The following is a 23,736-nucleotide window of genomic DNA, read 5'->3' on the forward strand; positions in this document are numbered from 1 at the left end:
GTTCTGATACATAATCAATCCTATTAGTTTTGTTCATTACTAAAATGAATCGAATCCTATCAAATATTTCTATTTCTCCTTTGAATTACTCATATATATCCTATGAATTTCATTTCGCACCGGAAACTATTCTAGGAGAAGTTTGAATCCGTTCCGTTCGGGTATTGATTAGTCTTGGTTTGACATGGTTTACGCGCTACTGGTTCCCGGAAGAGTTAATATCTCCATTAGCTAAACCCTTTCTTACCCTGCCTTTGGATTCGTATTTTGTTCGTACACAATCAACGGAGGCCTTCCCGACATATGTTGCAACGTCTCCAATAGCATGCTCTTACTTCGTCTTTCCCTTAATAAGTCATCAAATTTGGTGCTTTTTGATCCCCAGTTGCTATGGGGAACAAAGAACGAAATACAATCGATTCCTCCATTTAAGTGGTTCTCGCTTCTCCTTGTTCCTGTTCCTAACTCCTCCCCGGGTAGTTCCCAATGTTTGGCACTTTCCATACTTCATGGGTGCAACATCAACAAATTCGCTCATGATCAAGTTACAACCTAAGATCTATGACCATATTATGTTAACTGTTCGTATTTCGTTCATTCCATCGGTATGCTCCCAGGTACCTGTAATTGTGATACGTTTGCCAGAACCAAGGGGTCTTTCTGTAGAAACCTCCACGAACTATCGTCATTTTTTGATGGTTTTTCCGCTTCTCACAGCTGCTCTTTCCACACCTACGGATATCTGGTGCCAAATTGTCGCCCCTTTCCTTATTTCTTTGATAATAGAGTTGGCTATCTTTGTGGCATCGATTGTACAAGTTCGTGAAGAGGGCTGGACGAGTGGAATGAGGGAAAGCGGCTCGATCAACAAAAAAGAAGAGTAGCCTCCCTAGAACCTGGCAAAGTCATTATCAATGAATTCCCGAGCAGTCCTCAACCAACATATGCGATTCATTCCCGTAAAGATTATAACACACAAGAAGACCCCTTACCGCTCCGTGGGGAGCGGGATGAGTGATACATCTGGCGAGCGCCGGTGAAGAACGCAAGCAAGGCTGGAGCTCGGGTATTGATATATTCCATCAAGAGAAAGGAGGCAGACTGGTAAGAAGGCCAACCACATAGGGGGGGCGAACCGAAAAACTCAGCTTTTCGGAGCGGACCAATCTTCCGTGCCGCCCCCCTTACTCTCTCTCTATAAAAAAGCCTGCGGGAAGCGTGAAGAGCTAAGCCACTAATGTCGTGGCGAAGGTTAGACCTCATAAAGTCAGCGAAGCTAAGGTTTTGTATGTGTTATATCCTTTCGATCGAGCGAGAACTTATAAGGAAGGCCTTCATTGCCCTTTGAAAAAAGTCAAAAAAAAGAGCGCTAGGGAAGAGAGAAAGTTGCAGAAGTGCTTCTAGATCTCATGGAATAAGGCAGAATTTCTAACAAAACTTTCCACCTCTTGCTTTCATAGAAAAAAGAATTTAGGAGATGAAATCCCGATTAAATTACTGCAGGCCAAAATTGGATTTGAAAGAGCAAGCCAGAGAAAAGAGGCGTTGAGATAATACCTTTCATCCTAATCTCATCTACTAAAAAAGGGAGCCCCCTTGATCACCTGAAGAGATTTTTAGGCAGAATTGGCATAATTATTACCGTGAGGATTGAGCTGCCAAAAGAGATTATCCTCCTTTGGGCTGGAAGATAAGATTTATGCAGTCCATAGAAAAAGAAAAAGAAGAAAGTATTTTGAAGCCAAATGCTCTTGGATGGGTAGTTGAATAGGGGGATAAATCCTTTTTTCTCCTTTATATTGAATGTAGTCAATCATTTTGAGGTCATGAGAACAAAGAGTCATAGAGATGTGAGAAGTTTTGCTTTCGCTATCGACTGACCGTCCTGTTAGCAGTGCTATACTAGATTGGCACCCTAACTGGTACCTATACAGCTACTCCTTGTCAGTTGCTATATTTTTTCACCTTGAGGCTGAGAGGTTAACTCCTTCCACTCTCAACCGCCTTTGCTTATCTTACTAGTAGCTCTATCTATTGGTACCAGCCAGGGAACTCCCTCTTTGCGAGCTACTTACTTTATCTGAACCCTCTACCGACAGATGCGCGAATTGCACTGGTCATTGTACGGAATGCACTCTAAGCCAGTCAGTCAATGGAGGGACCGGGGCGCTAGGTATTTTCTTTCTTCTGGCCGTAGGTGTGATCAATGCCATTGAGCTTCGGTACTCTAAAATAGTAGTCGGAATTCGCTTCTGAGTGAGCTTTCTTCCTTATGCTCTGGCCTGACCTTCACGAACAGCTTTCTTTCAGCTACCAACTTCAAAGCTTGATCTCATCTCTCTTCTTTTGAAAGTTTAGTACTATTATTGTTGGCATGGAAGGAGTTCATCTTGAATTGCCAGTACAGTGATTGGAGGCCTTCCTCACCTGTTCTAGTGACATAGGCCCATCCGGTCGAGAGAAGAGACTTGAGATTAGCCACTAGGTGAAGTACCAAGGAGAGGATCGGCTTCAGCCATAACCAATACGGAGGGATTGACATAGTAAAGGAGGCTAAACAAAGCTATCAAAGGGATGTGCCCAGGCTCGGAATATCCTTCTTTCGTACCCAAGAGTAGCCCTATTTCTAATAGGAGCAATTCAAGCATTAATTAGTACTACCTCGGAAAGGAAGGAGAATAAGGGAAGGTGCCAAGTAGCTGATTGCACATTACTAAGGCAAGGAATAAGACGTCTGAGAAGGGATGCCGAAAAAAGGCTTCAATTTAATCTGGTGCAAAGTCAGTAGTACTAGGGCCTTCGAGTTGGAATTTCCAACTATAAACAAGTATAGCGAAGTCACCTCCATTCTCGATTTCTATTGCGACAGAGGGAGGTATCATAATAGAGTCAAAATCACGATTAGAGTCAGTCCGGATAAAAGGAAGAATCCAATCCCCTTCTTCCTGATCTTATTGGCCTTACAGCGGGCCTAAGAGCAAGGAAGTCCCAACTCCCCAATCCCCCAGGGTGAGGGGTGAACCTTCTGTCTGATTCAATCTCATCTATTGCTGCTTTCGAATCGGCTGAAAGAGTATTTTGATGTCACTTAGGAGAAGTATAGGGAAGTGTGCCTGAGTCTTCTATAATAAGTAGTTGTGACTCGGTCTAGCTAGGACAGAGCCATCCTAAAGAGACTTTCTTCTGTTCTAGGTTTCCACAAAGCGGTATCAGGGTATGAGAACGCCTTTCTCCTATATATAATCAAGTCTTTGGTTTAGATCAATCAATCCTCAATCCGGGCTCAATGACCGGAATGAATGGCTTTCTCCTGTCTCCTCATGGATCCAACTATTAGGTTCGTGGGTTTGTGGTCCGTGCCTAAAGCAACTCTTTTCCATTCGCGAACGTTTAAGAAGTCATCTCCTGATTCGTTGATCTATTGAGCTAAGGCAGCTCTGCATATAGTGTTTTAGACTCATACTTCATCGCCGCCCGGTCCTTTCGAACCTTAATCTTAAGAAATTCCTGAACGAGAAAGCGGTATGTATGGTTGGCGTATGCCTGGAAACTAGTCCAGAATGATATCATCAACTTCACGATAGACCATGAGTAAGCACTTTTGACAGCAAGAGAAGAGTCCTCCTCCTCACAAGGACCGACTCCTTTAGGTGCGAGGTGCGATCAACCGCGAAAAGTCAGTAATAAAGAATCCGCTCTCCGGTAAGCGAAGGAAAGAAAGTCAAAGCCTGCCAAGGCGTCAAGGCAGTTCGACAAAGGCAGAAAGAGTCTCCGTCCTGAACACAGAAGGAAGGCCGGTTTGTCAATGCTTGAACTGATTGATCTAAGTGAGCTACGAGGTTAGTCTTCTAGGATCAACTTACTTCAAAGTGCCCATTAATTATTTGTTAATTTCAGGAATGATCCTATCAGTGATTATGTACTAGGCTTATCTAATGAATTGAGTCTTCCAAGAAAGGTTTCTAATGAATCTGCTAATTGAGGTTCTAGATTCGTTCAAAAGGCAAAAAGGAATAGGCTAAGGGCCTGTGCCAAACTCCACTTTTTCTGTTGCCAGGTGGAATGATTCATTCAACCTCGGTATCGGCAACTAAGACACCCTTCTCTGTCGAATGAATCTTCAAATCATCATCTTCAAACCACGACTCCGATCACCGTTTCTGGTTGACTTTATCTGAAATCTTCTTGAGGGGAGTCTTCGCTTTTTTTTACAGGATTTGGATCAACGGGGTAAAGATTCCAGTGTTTACCATATCGAATACAATGCTTAATATGAGGTAAAGATAAGGGTTAGGATAACAACACACGTAGCCAGACCAAGGTGCGGAGTGAGTTTTCTAGATCCCGGACCAAGGATTTAGAAACACATAACTTATCACTTTGCATGCAAGATACTAGGAAAGAATTGTTATAGCTAAAATTATCAAGTTATAAACCTTTGGGGAACACGTAAACCCTAGTTACTTTGATTAATTGATTAAAATCCAACATTCAAAGCTGTTAAGTGTCTCTTTCAATTAAGGTATTTATTTTCATTCATTTAGAAATAGAAACCCCCCTTTTATTGTTTTTACTTTCCAAGGAAGTAATTGACTAAACCAAAGTAATAATAAATTGAATTTAAGTCTAGACTATTTTCATCGTGGGAACGATCCCCTCACTAGTTAGGTTATTTACTTAACATGCCCGCGTTACTTCTTATTTGAGAAGTAAGTTTGAGCGTATCAGCGCCGACTGAGAAACCTGCAAAGTTTTCTGGAGTCGACTTAAAGAGATGGCAGCAGAAGATCTTCTTCTATCTCACTACGTTGAGTATAGAGAGGTTCATTAATAAGAATGTTCCAGTTATGTCATATTATAATCCGCCTGAAGAATGATTTTTCGTAATAGATGCATGGACACACTCAGATTTTTTGTGTAAAAATTATATTCTGAATGGCCTGCAAGATAATCTGTACAATGTGTATAACAATGTCAAAACCTCAAAAAAACTTTGGGATGCTTTAGAAAAGAAATACAAATCAGAGGATGCCGGAATGAAGATGTTAATTGTGGCATTGTTTCTAGACTAGAAGATAATAGATGGTTTGACCGTCTTCACCCACGTTCAAGAACTGTAGGTCATAATCCATGATCTCCTTGCTGAAGGTATAAATTTATTTAATTGATATCTTAGAAATACTAAGTTTTTCCTTAATACTCACACAATGTTTAATGTAGGATTGATTGTGAATGATTCCTTTCAAGTGGCTAGAATTATTGAAAAGTTACATTCAATGTGGAAGGAATTTAAAAAGTACTTGAAACATAAATACAAGGAGATGACTATTGAAGATCTCAAAATAAGATTGAGAATCGAAGTTTCTAATAATTATGCATAAAAAAGGTCACGTGGTAATTCAACAAAATCTGGAGTAAATATTTTTGAAGAAGATCCCACAATAGTAAAAGAAAAGAAAGAAAGCATCTTGTCCAAAAAGCAATCCTCCTAATAAGAAATTCAATAGAAACTGCTTCAATTGTGGTAAAGATGGTCATTGGGCTACTGAATTTCGGGCTCCTAAGAAGTACAAGAAAAAGAAGGATCAAGCAAACTTGGGTGAATCCAAAGGAGAAATGTACGAGTTCTGTGCAATGTTTTAAGAATGTAACTTGCTTGGAAAACCAAGAGAATGGTGGATAGATTTTGTTGCCTCAAGCCATATTTGTGCCAACAAAAAATTAATTTCATCATATACTGCAGCACCTATAGATAAGAAGTTGTTTATGGCAAACTCCGTTGTGGCAAAGGGAGAAGGAACTGACAATGTCCTATTAAAGATGACATCAGGTAAGGTGGTATCTTTGAATAGGGTCTCGTAAGTTCCGAAATTTAGAAAGAATTTAGTATAAATTCGAATTCTAACATAGAATGGATTCAAATGTGTATTTTGTTTCTAACAAAGTAGTAGTAAGTAAGAATGATATGTTTGTATGAAAATACTACCTCGGTGATGACATTTTCAAACTCAATGTAATTGTAATTGATATAAATAAGGATTTTTCTTCCTCTTACTTGCTTGAGTCTAAATTTTTATGGCATGAACATTTGGAAGACGTTAATAACAAACTCGTGCGAAAATTGATTAACATAAATATTTTTCTAAAATTTAAGTGCAATAAATAAAAATGTCAAATTTCCGTAATGCTAAGGATCCTTATAAATCTAATAAAACGAATTCAAATCCTTTAGAATTGATTCACGTGGTGGGAAAAAGGATTTCATAACTTTTATTGAAGATTTACTAGATATTGTTATGTCTATTTGCTAACTGGTAAGAATGAAGCAATAGATGAATTTAGGCAATATACAACTGAAGTTGAAAATTAGTTGGATAAAAAGATCAAAATGATCTGAAGTGATAGGGCCAGAGAATATAAATCTCCTTTTGCAGAAATATGTTAAAAAATGGAATCATCCATCAAACTAGTCCGTACACTCCTCAATCTAATGGGATTGTAGAAAGGAAAAACAATCTTTAAAAGATATGATTATTGCGTTACTTATAAGTTAAGGTTTACCACAGAACTTGTGGGGGGAAGCTATCCTTAAAGAAAATCGAATACTTAATAGAGTACCTCACTATAAGACACATGTTATTCCATATAAGAAATGAAAAGTTAGAAAACCTAACTTAAAATATTTCAAAGTGTGGGGGTTTCTATCCAAAATCTAACGTTGTTATACCTAAGAGGGTAAAAATAGGTCCTAAGAATGTGGATTGTGTATTCATTTGATATGCCACAAACAGTAATGCATGTTGATTTTTTGTTCATAAGTTTGAGCATCCCGATATTCATGATAATACTGTAATGGAATCATATAGTGCTTAAATTTTTAAACATATCTATCCGTATAAAACTACACTTGAGTCATCTAGTGGGGGTCTAAACAAACCATAGAAGAACCAAAAGAAAATGAACCCAATGAAGAGAGTCCGAGATGCAGTAAACGTCAAAGCACATCTACTTGATTTGGATATGATTTTGTAACATTTCTTCTTGAAAGTGACCCTTAAATATTCAAGAAAGCAATGTTGTCTAGCGACTCAACCTCTTGGAAAGAGGCCATCAATAGTGAAATTGAATAAATCCTAAGCAATTATACTTGGTAGTTGGTTGATCTTCCTCTAGGGAACAAACCCTTGGGTTCAAACTGGATCTTTAAAAGGAAGATGAAAGATGATGGAACTATTGACAAATATAAAGCAAGACTTGTTGTCAATGGCTTTAGACAAAAAGAAGGTCTTTATTATTTAGACACATACTCGCCAGTGACTAGGATTACATCAATTCGGATGTTAATTACCCTAGCTACAATATACGGTCTTGAAATCCATCAAATGGATGTTAAAACCGCCTTATTAAATGGAGATCTCGAAGAAGAAATTTACATATAACAACCTGAGGGTTTTGTAGTTCCTGGTAAAGAAAAGAAAGTGTGTAAACTTATTAAGTCTCTTTATGTACTAAAACAAGCACCAAAACAATGACATGCAAAGTTTGATCAAACATCAAATGGATTTAAGATCAATGAATGCGATAAATGTGTTTACATTAAAGATAGTCCAAATAAGGAAGTCATTGTATGCTGATATTTGGATGAAAATTCTATAATGATCAACGATATTGCTAATATAAGAGCTACTAAGCATATGCTCTCTATAATGTTTGATATGAAAGATTTAGGAGTTGTTGATGTGATATTGGGAATAAAAATTCTCAAAATTCTTAACGGTGTTGCATTGTCTCAAACTCATTATTTTCAAAAGGTACTTGAAAAATTCAAATATTTCAATTTCAAAAGGGGAAAAACTCCATTGATGTAAACTTTCAACTTCCAAAGAATAACTGTGAAAGTCAGTCTTAATTGGACTATGCTAGAGTATTGGGAAGCTTGATGTATGTGATGAATTGTACATGACCAGACATAGCTTACACTATTAGTAAAGTGATTTGATACACAAGTAATCCTAATCAAATCATTGGTTGGCAATGAACAGAGTTTTGGGATACTTAGATGACACTCAAAACTATGTTTTACATTACAACGAATATCCAGCAGTTCTTGAAGGATATAGTGATGCAAATTGGATTCCTGGGTCAACTAAAAAAAATTCCACAAGTTGAGATGTTTTTACTATTGGTGGAAGATCAATATCTTGGAATTCTTCAAAACAAATATGTATAGCTCGCTCTACAATAGAGTCTAAATTCATCGCTTTAGACAAGGCAGGTGAAGAAGCTTAATGGATCCAAATTTTCTTAGTAGATATTCAATTTTTTCCCAAACCAATGACCCCTATTTACATTCATTGTGATAGTCAAGCTGCAATAGGAAGGGTTGGAAGCGTTATGAATAACAGCAAGTCTCGTCACATAAGATAAAGACATAACTCAATGAGACAACTACTATCTAGTGGAATTATCACAATTGACTATGTGAAGTCAAAGGATAATGGTTCGGATCCACTTATAAAAGGCCTAACTAGAGAGGGAGTTTATAAATCATCGACAGGAATGGTAATATGAACGAGAACAAGTCATCATGGCGGTAACTCTACCTACAAGACTGGAGATCCCAAGATCTAGGTTCAAGGATGTAAAACAAATTCATTGATAACGGTTCAACATAGTCAAAAAAAATATTTTCTGGTCCATTTTCATTATGAGACAATGTTCAGTAACCGGGATAAAGGCATAAAGACTTTTAATCGTTTCAAAGTTTTATAAGGGGTATATCAAATGGTGTATCTACGGGATAACACATTTAGAAATCACCTATGTGAATGTCAAGTGTAAGCACTTTTCAAGGAGAATCCGGTAAGGCAAATACTCTAAGAACTTACTATCCGAGATGTGTTCTTGGCTGAAACGATTAAAACAATGAGAACTAACAATTGTTCAAGGGTTGGTTGTGTGACTTACGTTGTCTATGTATACACCAAAGCTCGATAGTTCAAACATATGAAATCTACCGATTGACTGAGTATATCCGATTTATGTTCACTATGAAAAGTTTAAGGAGAAACCTACATATCCAGATGCGATTAACCCTTACTTACAAAACACACAAGTTTTTCATGCATATGTTTTAACAATATTCATTCCCCATTCATGTGGGGGATTGTTGGGTTTATCAAAGTGTGATTTTAAAAGAAAAGAGAGAATATGAAAAGTGAGGGAACTAATTCGAAGGGAAAATGAAAAGTCATTTCTCCCATATCGGCAGAAGAAAGGGAAATTATTGTCCTTGTATAAGGAAACAATTCCTTTACTTCTTAAAAAGCTAAGAAGAATGTACCCCCTCGTGCCGCCGTTGTCGCTTGCTCGGCCTCTGCCTCGGCTTCGGCTTCGGTTTTGGATTTGGATTTTGATTTGGATTTGGATTTGGATTTGGCAAATGATGTGATTGATTGATATTATTCAATTAGTTAATTAACAGAATTAATTCGCATATAACGGTCATATTCCAAAAAAATTGTTACTCTTTCTAAAAAGTCGTTACTTTTTGAAAATCCATTATTTCCCTAACAGACACATTTTCCAAAAATTTGTTATGTTTTCCAAAAGACACAATATTCTGGATTAAATGGGGTCTGAACAGATTTCTCTGAACATACACATTTCTTGCTGAAAATGGCTATAAAAGTAACTCATTTTTTCACTTTTTCAAAGAGTGGAAAATTTTCCTTCTCTACATACATTCTTTTCTCTCAAAATCAAAGTGTCGATCGACTAAGACTGTGTGACTTGTTGTTGTTCTTAAGTCCACTAAAGGTAAAGAAGTTTGAGGTACCACGATATATTTAACAAGATTAATCCGTTTAATCTTGGGAGAAATTAATCTATAACCTCGGGTACAGTGAGGGGATTAAATTTCTTAAGGAGACAATGTAGATTTTGTGTACTTAGATTATTTTGTATTCTGTCTACTTCATCGTATTTTTCTTTATATTTCGCTAACCTTATAAATATAGGTTAATAACAATAAATGTACTGCGTTGATAGTGGTACATGTATTAATTCTCCGAATTTCCTTCATTACCACCAATGCACCAGAGCATATTCTCATCACGCCATCATTTGTAATGACTTTGAATGCCTTTGACTCTAGGGCTCCAACATAAATGAGATTTTTCATCAAATCAGGTACATATCGATTATCTGTTAATGTTTTACTTAATCCATCATGGTTCTTTAATTTGATAGAACCAACACCATATGCGGTAAAAGGATTATTGTTTGTGATGTGAATAACTCCGAATTCTCCTTCTTGTAAATCAACAAACTAGTCACAATTTGAACAAATATGATAGATACAAGCTAAGTCCATCAAAGATACATCAAATGATTTGGATGGATCTATCATAACTAGTGGATAATTGAAGTCATCACAATCAGCCACATTGGAATCCATGACAGCCTTCCTATTATTTGGTTTGACTATGTTATTTAACTTTTGGTCGTCTTTCTTCCAGTGCCCTTTTTATCGGCAAAAGTCATATTCATCTTTGATGAGTCTTTGATCTTTACTTGAATCTCCCTTTCTTTGTTCTCATATGATTTAGAGAACGACCTCTCGCAATCAATGATTCATCTTCTCCGCCTTTTTGTTTTTCTCGCTTTCTTTGTTCATAACTATAAAAGGCAGAACAAACTTCTTTGAGAGATACTTCATCATTCCCATGTAGTAGAGTCGTTTCAAGATACTTGAAATCATCGGAAAGTGAAATTAACAACATTAAGGCTGTATCTCAATCCGTAAAAGTGACTTCCATATTTCGCAAATCTTTTGCCGACTTATTAAAGCTGGTGATATTTTAATTTCATTGTACTACCAGGAATATAAGTGAAGCGAAACAATCTTCTTTCATGTGAACTTTATTTTGATTGTTTTTCTTCATGAATTTTTCCTCCAATGAACTCCTTTATTTATTTGCAGATGTTTCCTTCGTGTATGGATACTTTTGTTCTCTTGCGAGGTAAGATCGAATGGCACCGCAAGCAACATGGTTTATCATCTTTTAATATTTTTCTCCAACACCGTCTGGTTTCTTTTCTTGAATAGAAATATCTAGTCCTTGTTGAAAAATAAAATCAACCACCTCGCCTTCCCACATTCGAAAATTTCCAGACCCGTCAAAAATATCAAATGCAAATATCGCATTTGACACAATTCTCGTCATAAGCGAAGATGCCAATGATGACATATTATTGACAGTCGATGTAGACTCATCATTTTCCTTATCGCCCATTTTACTACAAATAATATTTAGTAGCTAACAATGCAAAGGCCAAAGTAAATCTTTTTCTGATGTGAAAGTTCACACTATGATGCAACCACATAGCATACTCAAATAATACCTTGGCTCTAATATCAATTGTTGCAGCAACCGAATATATAGAGTGTAATGGAATCACAACTATTATATCTAAAGGTAACTAATAAATAGTAAATGAGACAGGAATAAAAAGAACACCAAGAATTAACGATGTTTGACAAACTTTTGTTTTATTTTGCCTACTCCATGGACACAAACAATCTATATTTATTTCACTCTAAAAGAGTGCAAGTGAAATACTACAAGAGAGAAAGAAGACCAAATTTCTTAGGAGGTGAGATTACAAATGAATTAGGAGCTACCTATTTATAAGAGTGAATTCTTCCTATTGATGTCATCCATGACATCACAATATGTGAAAATGTCAAGATTTATCTTGTGAAACCAATTTATTGTTCACCTAAATTTCACCTACAAAAGGTTAAATCTTGACTTTTCTACCAATGAAGAATAATCTTCCTAACTACCATTTCTTCTCATTAATTCATTTTTTTAATCTTGTACAATTTAACATTTTCTAATTACATAAAAGTTAGTAATAACAAATATTAATTAATGATTTAAGAAGAGAACAAGCCAAGTTTTCACGTATCACAACAAGCCTTGGATTCTTCAAAAAAATTTCTATTCTTTGCATTTGTTTCACTCGTTTTCTGAAAATAACATTGTTATAAAATGTGCTTAAACAAAAAAAACATGAAGATAAGAGTTAGTCGAGGTAGCTAAGAATATAAATAACCCGAGTGATCAAATAGTTAATTTTTTTCATTCGCAGTGATCATACAAATTAGTGTTCCTACAATTCTAAAATTGTATTGCATATACATGAAGAATAAACTTAAAGTATGCATAATTCATATTTTACCTTGAATTTGTACGAGCTTTGATACTTGCAAAGATCCTTGAATTATATTCTGAAACTTCATCGGGCTTGTTCGTTAATCGAAGAGCATCCATTGTAAATGATGTATAGTACTTTGTAAACACGTATTTCTTGTCGTTCCTCCAAGAAGACTAAATTCCATTTGAAATCCACCATTTTCAAGCTTCATGATTTTTTTATTTCTCGTACAAATTTTTCTTTGGGTTAGTATAATAAAACTACAAAATAGTTTCAACTAAAATTAGGGAATAGGAAAGCAAATTAAGGTATATTCTCACAGACCTTTTTATGTATCCTCATTACTCTACTTGTGTATGTGAAGAGGACAAAGCATTGCATTTCTTCCCCGAGTTCCAAGAAAGCTACCTAGATCTGCTACAACCGCTTTGTAGGACCAATCAGTTGTTTGTACCTATTCAGAACAATGCCTTTACGATCTTTTTTGAGCATGTACATGTTGCATTATTGCACCTGCTCTCTTTTTTTTTGTTTTTTTACTATAACTAGGTAAATGAACTATGTTATTAAGCTAACAGTGATCATTTGATAATATTGGATATTCGATATATAAAGTATATTATCAAGATCATTTTATCTCAATGCAATCCAAAAACTTATAACTGCTATTTTTTAAAAATAATTGATATTTTACACAAGAATTATGAGTCATAAAGATATTTTAAGTATAAGAAAGAAGTCTAAGAAATCTCAATGGAAATAGTGGGCCAGAAAGTAATGAAATTTTCTAATTCCAAAAATTTATAAAGAACAATACCAGACGTTAAAGAAGAGACCAAAAAGTCTAAAACACCAACACTCCCAAGTAAAGTAGAACATCATATACTTGCAAGAACATAATTAACTAACTCAAATGGAGGACTTTCGACTCCTTTCTTATGTACCTAAAATTGTTAATAACATAACATAAATGTTTTCCCCATCATCTTAGAATATTCATTACTATTTTTAGGTTTCATATCACCAGCCCAACTTATTTGAAATTGAACCATAATTATTGTTATGGTTATATTATGTAGTTACAAAGAATTGAGGTTATTATCAACCAAGAAGTTGGCGACATCATTCATAACTGGATATTCTAAATCAAGATTTTTATACATAACATATTAAAATCTCAAAGTATAATTTTCTGAGAGTTTGAACTCACAAAATCCATAAATAATAATAAAGACAACCTTAGTTTCTTAACAATCAAGAAGAAAAACGCAAGTTGCTTAACATATTTTTCAAAAAAAATGTTTGTTGGTGTGTATTCAAGTTTACAGTTCACAAATTTAATTGAAAGAAGCCAAAAGAAAGATTTATTACTTCTTTATACAAAAAATAACCTTTATAAAAAGAAAGAATTATCACTATGACAAAAATGATCGTTAGCGACAATTATAAATTTCCCTAGGAGAACTCCATAGCAACATTGAATCTAATGCAAAGTAATTAATGTCGATAAAGGCTCTAATACTTTCATTAATGTGCATGCTTATTCATTGCTAATAAAAAATATTTTTGTTACAGTATATTTTGGACATTTGTTAGTTTCAAGAAAACTTGATCTGTTATTATGCCTAAAAAGAATAGATGAAGAAATATGACAAATTAGTTAACTAGCGATAAAATAAGTGAACTAATTGTCTCTATACTAATATTCTAAGAAGGGTGCAATGGAATATAAAATGTTTGTAACTAATAATGAGCAGTCAAAATAATATACTAATTGTTGAAAAGAATAAAACAATCTATTTGATTTTTTTTAACAAACTTCGACATTGGTTGCGTATTAGTTATTACATATTTAAATTTTTACAAGAAGTATATGAATAAAAATTATACATAGAGAAAAAAATAAAAGATAAATTTTCAATCATCCTCATTGAAATTTTTAACTGAGTTCAAAAAAAGGCCGCCAAATATAAAAAATAAGTTGCAGTAAATACATGAATTACGATGACTTATAGTGAAAGATTAAGCTTCATTAGATAGAAGGATGAAAACATTAATGGATGAAACACACTTCACAAGAAGCCAAATTAATGCATTTAAATTTTACTCCCATATAGCGAAAAAATCAAAAAAATATAGTGGCAAAAATAAAAGTTTTGTTATAAAAGAACCAAATATAACGAATTGAACTATTTCATTAGCTTTATGAGTTGTGGAATGAGAGGTGCAAGAGTTGTAATTGCACATTGCGATTAATACCATTTTCTTTGTTTATATGAAGAAATCTGTAGAAAAGGAGGAAAGAGAAGATCGAAATTAAATCATCTTTGCTGAAATTTTTAACGTAGTTATTAAAAGCTCACCAAAATAGTAAAAAATAAATTCTCATGACTACATGAATAATTATGACTTATAGTAACGATTAATTTCTATGAAGTAGGAGAAAGAAAACTTTAATGAATTAAACAAACTTCATAAGAAGAATAATTAATGTATTTGAATTCGACTACCCTAAAAAAATACATACAAATAATCATGGTAGAAAATCTCTCCATTTATATTAAAGAAAGTGTAGGTCACAACTCTTTGAAAAGGTGACAATCCTTCGTAAAGGTTACAATCTTACATAAAAATCGCGATTCATCATAAATGTCACAACTCTTCATAAAACTCGTAACTTTTCCAGAAGTCACAACTTTTAATCAAGTCATAACCTTTCATAATAGTCACAACTTTTCACAAAAAGGGAAGGCTCTTTTTGGTAATAGATAAATTTAAAGGGGAATCCTGGTTTGTGTTGATGCCACGTAGGTGACCCTATGGTTCTCTTTTATATATATATATATATATATATGAATATATGATTTAAGGGCCTACAAATGAAGCAATATTAAAGAGCATATTAAAAAACAACGTATGGTGATTCAATAGTGAAAGGAATATTCATACGCTCTTGTCTTGTTCTACGAATAGATCATTTTCTCTGGAATCGAGTGATTCATCTTCCACTTTGTCCTGTAGATGTATCATTCTACATTGGAAAGCCTCTTGTGTCTTTTTCCATTTGTTCCTCGACAACTTCTGTTCCAACAGTGGAAGAATCCATAGGCACTTGTCGTAATTGTATTTGACCAACTTGTGTTTTTAAGGCGGATGAATTCTGAGTAACCAGTTGAACTGGTTCTTGCACAACCTTTGCTTCCACAGTGGAGGATTTTTGGGACACGTTGAATTAGATCCTTTCCGACCTGTTATATAGCAGTAGTTCAATTCTGATAATTTTGTTGCAATTGTTTCTGTATACCTTGTGCTATCTGACTCGTAGAGTTTCGAGTCACTTCTTTTTATATATCTTGTACTTTTGAACTCGCCAAGTTAGGAGGAGACTTTTGCGGTGGCAGTTCTTGTATAGCTTGTGCTATCAGAGTGGAAGACTTCTGATGCAACAACTTTAGTGCTGAATCTAGCCAAAAAAAATACTACATATAAGCATCACATCACCTTACAAACGGCTTAAATTTTAGTCAGTCCAGCTAGCTACTATAAATTAATAGAGTAACGGAGAAATCAGATACCAAATACATAATTTTGAAACAACTACATCAAGAACATGGCCTCTATAGTTCGCGAAATAGACATTTCAACATATAGAGTAGAGTATTTTACTATTCATACAAATAAAATATATAATTAATAGTACAAAACCTGTCTATAACTCTAGCCAGTCACTATTGAAGCCAATTCTCTGATGCCTTCAACGATTCACTAATCAGATAGTGAATCTCCTGAAAAATAAGCAACTGATCAACACAAAATTGTTAGGAAAAAGAAAAATAATTATTAAGGAGGATATAAATAAGAAACATATGCAAAACTGTTGTCTCTATAGGATTAGTAAGATAAGGCCTAGCTCCCCTTACTTGTACTTATCTCTATTATATCTTTTAATTTATTTATTTTTTAAAAAGTTGTTATCAAAAGCCCTATATCGTTCACTAAAAACAATTAACATACAACACTATCAAAATTCTAAGTTATAAGGATATTCAACTTGAAGCTATCAACAAAAGTGTATAAGAAATAAAGTCCTAATCTACCGTCAAATAGAAAACAAAATCAATAAAAATGTGTATTATGGCATACCAAATATTCCAGTTAATCAAGTTAACTAGGATCTAGCAGTTAGACAATTGTTTAAACTAGCTACAAAAGTTGTAAAATATTTTACTTTACCTTATGCCTCCATCCAATCCCAATAAGTATTACCATAATCATCCTCCTCTTCCAATTATCTTCTACCAATCGTGCATCAGTTGGCATATGAACAACACCAATGGGCATATCATCTCTCGACTATAACACTCTGTAGCCAAAACAGACCAAAAATTAGTTTTTCAAAAAAATCTGCAGGTGCGATAGACAATGTCATAGACGGACCGTAGCCTGAACCACAGTCTATCTTCGACAATCGTCAATGGAATCAGAAACTCCCAAAAATTTCATCCCAGAAAAATTGGTTAGATCTTGGACGACGGACGGAATTAGAATTCGTAGGTCAGACGAAAGTCCGTAGTACGTGATCGTCGATCAATACTCCCTTCACTCACTCTCTGAAAAGAGCTACGGATGACCTGCACGGTTTGTAGCTGGACCGACAGTAGGTCAAAAATTTGCAGACAGTTAATGGGAAATGGTTTTCGGTCAACTTTAATGATCATAACTTTTAGTACAAAATAAATTAGGTGTCGTATGACCTACCCACAAATAGATAATTTAATTTTCTTTCCATAGCCACCAACCTTGCTAAAATAGACCTCCGCATAAAAGGTTATGTCCATTTTAGTAAAGGACTGTCGAATAGGCCCTGACGATCGATAGCAAGTTTCCCAGGGGTTTTTTGGACCTTTCCTACTCCGTTAAAACCCTAAGTTACATCTGTTTGACCCTAAGTAATCATATTTTAGTTAGTTTAAGCCTAGAAACATAATTAAAACATATCTAAGTCAAACCATTAAGTCAAAAGTTAGAAAATAAGAAGCAAGAAAGGAGAAAAAACTCAAGAACCCTAAATCAAGAACGAAGCAAATGTCCAACAGTTCCAGCCACAAAACTTATATATTTTTGTGTGGATATCACCATGTATGTGGGATTTCATTAATAGGTTCCTTTCAGCCATTCGGTCCCTAGTTTTCAGTAAGATTTCTTTTTCTCTTATCATGATTAAGCCTAGGGTTTGTAGAACTTTGTTAGAACTTCATGACTTTATTAAATATATGTTCCAAATCAAATAATCATGTATTACTGAGCATTATCGCATGAAATTAAGAACCTAACTTTGTATTTCTTTAGTTCTTGAATTACACATGCTAGATTAGATATTTCAGACACTTCTGATATACACGCCTCGCTTATAAATGCATAATTACCAGATTAATTGCTGCATTCTCAGTTTGCATGTTCAGTTTCGAGCTATCCAGTATTTACAGACGCGCAGACATAATTAGTAATTTTATAGAATTCATTGGGATTAGCATAATACTGAGTTGAATTAGGGTTCAATGTACCCAATTAATCCCAGAACTACTAGCAAGTAGGTTGTAAGTCCCCTCTATGGGCAATCAATTTAGTGTTCACGCCAGTATGCCTTTATACTTTTGGCAGAGTATATTAGGTCCTCTCGATGGGGCGTATACATCGGACTCCACATTTAGCTCAGGTGGTTTTATTCTCGGTTATTAGTAGCTCCCACAGTTCAGCCAGACTCTCTTCATTGACCATTTACCAGTATATTCAGTATTAAGTTTCAGCATGTTATAAATTTTTCATTGCATTCAGTTAGTTAAGAATTCAGTTTATCATGTTACATTATTATACTTGCTTTTATGCTTGTTCAGTTATATTTTATTTAAGATTTACTCTATCGTTCATGCTCAGTACCATTCAAGTACTAATTCATACTTGCTCTACAACTTCTTGTGATGTAGGTTTAGGTTCTCAGTATCCAGATCACGCATAGATCGATTTCCCAATCTCTAGTTCAGCAGAGTCAGTGGTGAGTCCTCATTCTCCGAGGACAATAGTCATGAGTTTCATTTCAGTCTTTAGTAATTTAGTTTTAGTTTTTGCTAGATTTAGCAGGGGATTGTCCCAGATTTCTAATCCACTTTAGGGGCTTATTTCAGACATAATTTAAGCTTAGTAGTAAGTTAATATTTCTTTGTATTAAACTCATCGATTTTTCATATATCTCAATTTTAGGATATGGGTATTCCCCATATTTTCATTATAATTTATGATTTAGCTTCCACAACAATTTATTATCTTTAGTATGTACATAATTGTGCCAGTAGATATATCTTGGGATCACTTGTGGTCCAAGGTTCTGTGTCCGCATCTAGGAGGTAGCTATGGGCGGCATTGACCATTTAATGTCAAAATTCGATGATGAGTTTAATGGACGAATTTCTTTAGTAATCTCCCTCCAAATGTCTCTCCGATACTAGGATAGTTCTCTTCCTCCAAGTCATACAAATCACAAGGAAGTTTATTCCTTGCATAATAAAAATTAGTCTTAGTTGGATCCTTCAATTAAAAAACTTGATACATTTGAGATTCAAACACAAAAGGGTCATTTGAACTACATAATCTATGGAAGTACACAGGGTCAACCCAAAAACACATCTAAATAGTACAACACTAGAATAATCATAATAATTCAGTTTGATAATATCTTGAATAGTATCATAATAGATAATCTCTCCAATGGGATTCTGATCCAAGACACTAGCTAAATTATTAGTTGTCTCAGCCAAAGATGCTCCACTATTTTGAGACTTCCATGTGGAATCTCATTGTAATGTATAAAACCAGTATCAATTATTGAAATAAGTAGTATATCTTCTAGTTTCCACCCTATTGGGACCTTTAGCTAGCCACCTTAATGGATTTGACACTTCAATTGTTTCAACTTTCTCTTTGAACCACTTGTTGAGTTTCTGACATTGAATCATTGCTCTAGTCCATGCATTTAATGTAACACTACTATTAATTACAACTTTATGTTCCCCACAATGAATATTTCAAATAAACCATTAAGCATTTATAAATGAAGTTCATAGACCCTTCATATTAAAAAAATAAATGAAGTTCAAAATATAAAAACTCACTTGAGAAAATAATTGACTTGTTCGTGTTCGGTGTTGAACAGTACATATTGATGTTCTTTAAATGGTAACTGTTGATATATCTTCCAGGGACTTCCTTCTATTTTCTTCTTTTCTCTAACCAGATGATCGAGCTTCGTGTCACAATCCAAATTACACCCTACACATGACATAGCATATAAGATATCGAGAGGCCCTACACAAACCACTTGGCATACATATGCATAATATAATAGTTAAAAGTAGAGAATCTCATATACTGAAAGAGCTTTCCATGAAAGCGTATATCTAATATAGTCTTGACAAGCCATTATAATACATTAAAGAAGTGGTCGGGATGTAATCCGTACACCAATGTTTGAAAACTATAATATAAGAAAACCAAGTAAAGACGACATGCTCCTCGAAGCATGATGACCCACCAACTCTACGAACTTCACAGGATCACAAACTAGCCACGAGTGGTAGGAGGAAGATCTTCATATCCTACATTAGTTAGAAAAGTATGCACAAGTAGCCATTAGTATATTAAATGTTTTAAGTATGAGGGATATGCATAAAAACCTAAATACAAGATCATAGAGGGGCATAATAAAAAAACATGATATTCATCACCACGCTAAACATAGTGATATTATTCAAAGAAGATTCATAAATTATGAACACGGTCAATGAACCATTATATGATATTGAAATCTTCGCAAGACCTTTGAAAGTTACTTAGTCCATTTCGTGAAAGTAGCCTCTAAACTGAATTAGAAATACTGGGATAAGATCTAGATAAATCTAGCAAAAGCTGAAACTAAATGACTAAAGACCAAAATGAAACTCATGATTGTTGTCCTCAGAGAATGAGAAACCACCACTGAATCTGCTTAAATGGAGATGGGAGATCGATTTATGCGTGATCTAGATTCTGAGAACCTGAAACTACATCCCGAGAAGATGTACCGCACGTATGTGTTAGTACTTGAAAGGTACAGAGCATGTATGATAGAATAAAGCTTAAATAAAAAATAATTGAACAAGCACAAAAGCAAGTATAATAATTTGAACATGATATATTGAATTCTGAGCTAACTGAGTGCAATGATCAATTTTATAACATGCTGAAAGTGAATACTGAATATACTGATAAATGGTCAAAGCATTAGAGTCTGACTGAATTGCAGGAGTTACTAATAAGCGATAATAAAAACCACATAAGCTAAAAATGGAGTATGATATATATGCCCCATAGAGAGGACCCAATATACCCTTACAGAGGTATAAAGGCATGCTGGCTTGATCACCTAACTGATGCCCACAGAGGGGACTTAAAACCTACTTGGCTAGTAGTTCTGGCACTAATTGGGTACGCTAACTAGTCCAACTCGGTATTATGCTACTTCCATTGATTTATGTAGTTAACTGATTATGTCTGAATTTTCTTTAAATACTCGATAACTCAAAACTGAACATGCAAACTAAGAATGCAACATTTAATATGATAATGATGCATTAATAACTGAGGCATGTATAACCGGATAACAGAAATTCTGACCTAGCATGTGTTAGTTAAAGAACAAAAGAAATACATAGCTAGGGTTATGAAATTCATACAATAATATGAGTAATAACATGAAAATCTTATTTGGAACATCTAACTAATAAATTCATGAAGTTCCATCTAAGTTCTAGACACCCTAAGTCTAATAATGATATGCGAATCAAGAATTTGACTGAAAACTAGGGACCAATGGGTGAAAGGAACCCACTAGTGAAATCCCACATAACGGGTGATGGAATTCAAAGAGAAACACTTAGATTTCGTGGATGGAATTGTTGGAACCTTGATTCATTCGGGAACTAGGGTTCTTGACCTTGTTCTACTTTCTTGATTCTAATTTTCTATGTTTTGGTTAATGATTTGACTTAGGTAAGTTCTAGTTATATTTCTACGCTTAAACTGACTAAAATCTGATGATTTAGGGTCAAAACAATGAATCTTAAGGTTTAAACGAAGTGGGAAAAGATGAAAAGACCTGTGAGTTAGTTGTGGTGGGACCAATGTCGACCTGGAATGACTGTCCGTCGTTAATCAACGGACCGTCTTTCAATCGATTCTCCATCTTCCAATCGATTGTAAGTAGGTTGGGTCTGTTCCACAGGACTCTACTAAAACGGACATAACCTTGTACTCGGAGGTCTTATTTCATCAAGGTTGGTGGATATGGAAAGATAATTCAATTATCTATTTGTGGGTATATCATGAGACACCTAATTCATTATGTTCTAAGAGTTATTATCAATTGAAGATTACCCAACTGCATTCCCCCCTAACTAACTGCTAATTCCAACCTACGGTCAGACCAACGGACCATAGATCGAACGAAGATGTGTGCTCGTCAACCGTCGTTCGTAACAGAGAATTTATAAATGGGGTGTTGATCGACGAACTCAGACTACGGACCATAGTCTGATGTACGGACCATAGGTCCGTCCGTCGTTTGACATTTTATCATATTTTTTGGACTAAGATTGGGGGGGGGGGGTTCTGACTCAATTGACGGATCTGAAGGATGGACCGTGGGTTAGGCTACGGTCTGTCGATGGTAACCGTCGATGCACCTGTAGATTTTTCTAAAAAAGATGTTTTTTTTGTATGTTTTGGATATGGGGTGTTACACACCCAAATTAATCACGTGAATCTATAAACAAACTGTAATATACCAAATAATGAAAGAACCACAACCACTTTTTCAAACCTATCCCCTCCTACATATTTACCACGTGACACCCACATTATAAAATCGACTTCAGTATTTTTTGTCACAACTAATATTACCTTCTTATCTTGCTTCAATAATAGGACTTCCTCCACATCCCATCGTATAGGCATTTAGTCACCTATGGAAATTATGAATAAACTACATGCGGAGACAACACACCTTATTGAGGGCCTTCACTCATTCCTGATTAACGGAAGAATCACCAGGAGCAAATTAGCATTGGCGTGGAACCGATATCTTATGTTTTAATACATTATAATGTTTTGTTTATCTCATAAGTTCACTACCGTATTACTTTCAATCACCCCTAGCCCCCTACCTTGGTTAACATTACAGTGTTGTGACTAACAATTAATTTCAAATGGTGAGTGTATTATATTTCAACTCGAGTTATAATGATATATATCCTTTAGTACATCTTCTCTTCCATCATTAACATCATATTTCCAGAACAGGCTGACTCAAAGGTCATTACTTATAATATATACAATTTAACCTTATACAGACAAAAAAGAACAATTCTAATTTATTTCGTTACCCTGATTAAACTTGTGGAAGTACCATGGCTGTTTAATATGATTATCTTAATCATGTAACAATATTGTGTTCCTTCATTAAATCATAAATTTTTGGCTGAATAGTACTCCGACATGACACACTTAATCGTTAACACCACAAAAGGATACACTGATCAGATTAACAAATGGGAATATAACATTTTCACAGCATTTAAATTGGAATATAATATTCTTTACGACATTGAAATAGTTTTCATAACTCAAACTACTAAAATGTAAGCCTAAAATAGGTTCCATGGGCAACTCAAAAGCCCCTAGGTGGCTTAACATTGACAGTGTTGTGGAAATGATAGATTATTTTGAACACCTCACCTCATATCACATTTGTACTATCTTTCGACCCACCTTATAATGGTATATATCCTTCAGTAGATCTCCTATTTCTTCATTAACATCATTTTACCAATACATGTCGACCAAATTGTCATACCCATTCTAGATACACTAAACCCTTATAGTGAGGAACACAAACTATCATGTTTCAGTGTTCATCCTTAGAAAACTACAATTACAGCTATGGCTGTTATGTAATAAACTTGTATCCCTCATTATTTAATCAGCCCCCGTTATCGAAATTATTTATTCAGGTGTTATTTATCTACACTTACAATGTTTATTTTGATAAAATTTGTTTGTATGCTATTTCAAATCCCACCAAAGTTTGTGATGTTACATTGAAATTTTACTTAACGTTAGTCTAACAAAGTCCATGTGTGTTTCCCAAAAAAAACATCTTTACCACATTTCAACACTTTCAACAACTCTATGTACAATAAAATATGTGCCGACTCCAGCTTTAGATTATTTCTTTCACATTTATACAATGTGTATTATCAAAGTTCAAGAATTTGAAGAGTCTGAACAGAGTAGAGTAATATGAAATCATACTCTGACTCTACCTGCTTTTGCGAGGTATTATCAATAAATTGATAAAGACTTAAATAAATTAAAAGCGTGTGATGTACTGTAAGCTTGGTGCTACTTCATATTTGTGGAAGA

Source organism: Solanum lycopersicum, chromosome 10 (genome assembly GCF_036512215.1).
Source record: "Solanum lycopersicum chromosome 10, SLM_r2.1".
Taxonomy (NCBI): domain Eukaryota; kingdom Viridiplantae; phylum Streptophyta; class Magnoliopsida; order Solanales; family Solanaceae; genus Solanum; species Solanum lycopersicum.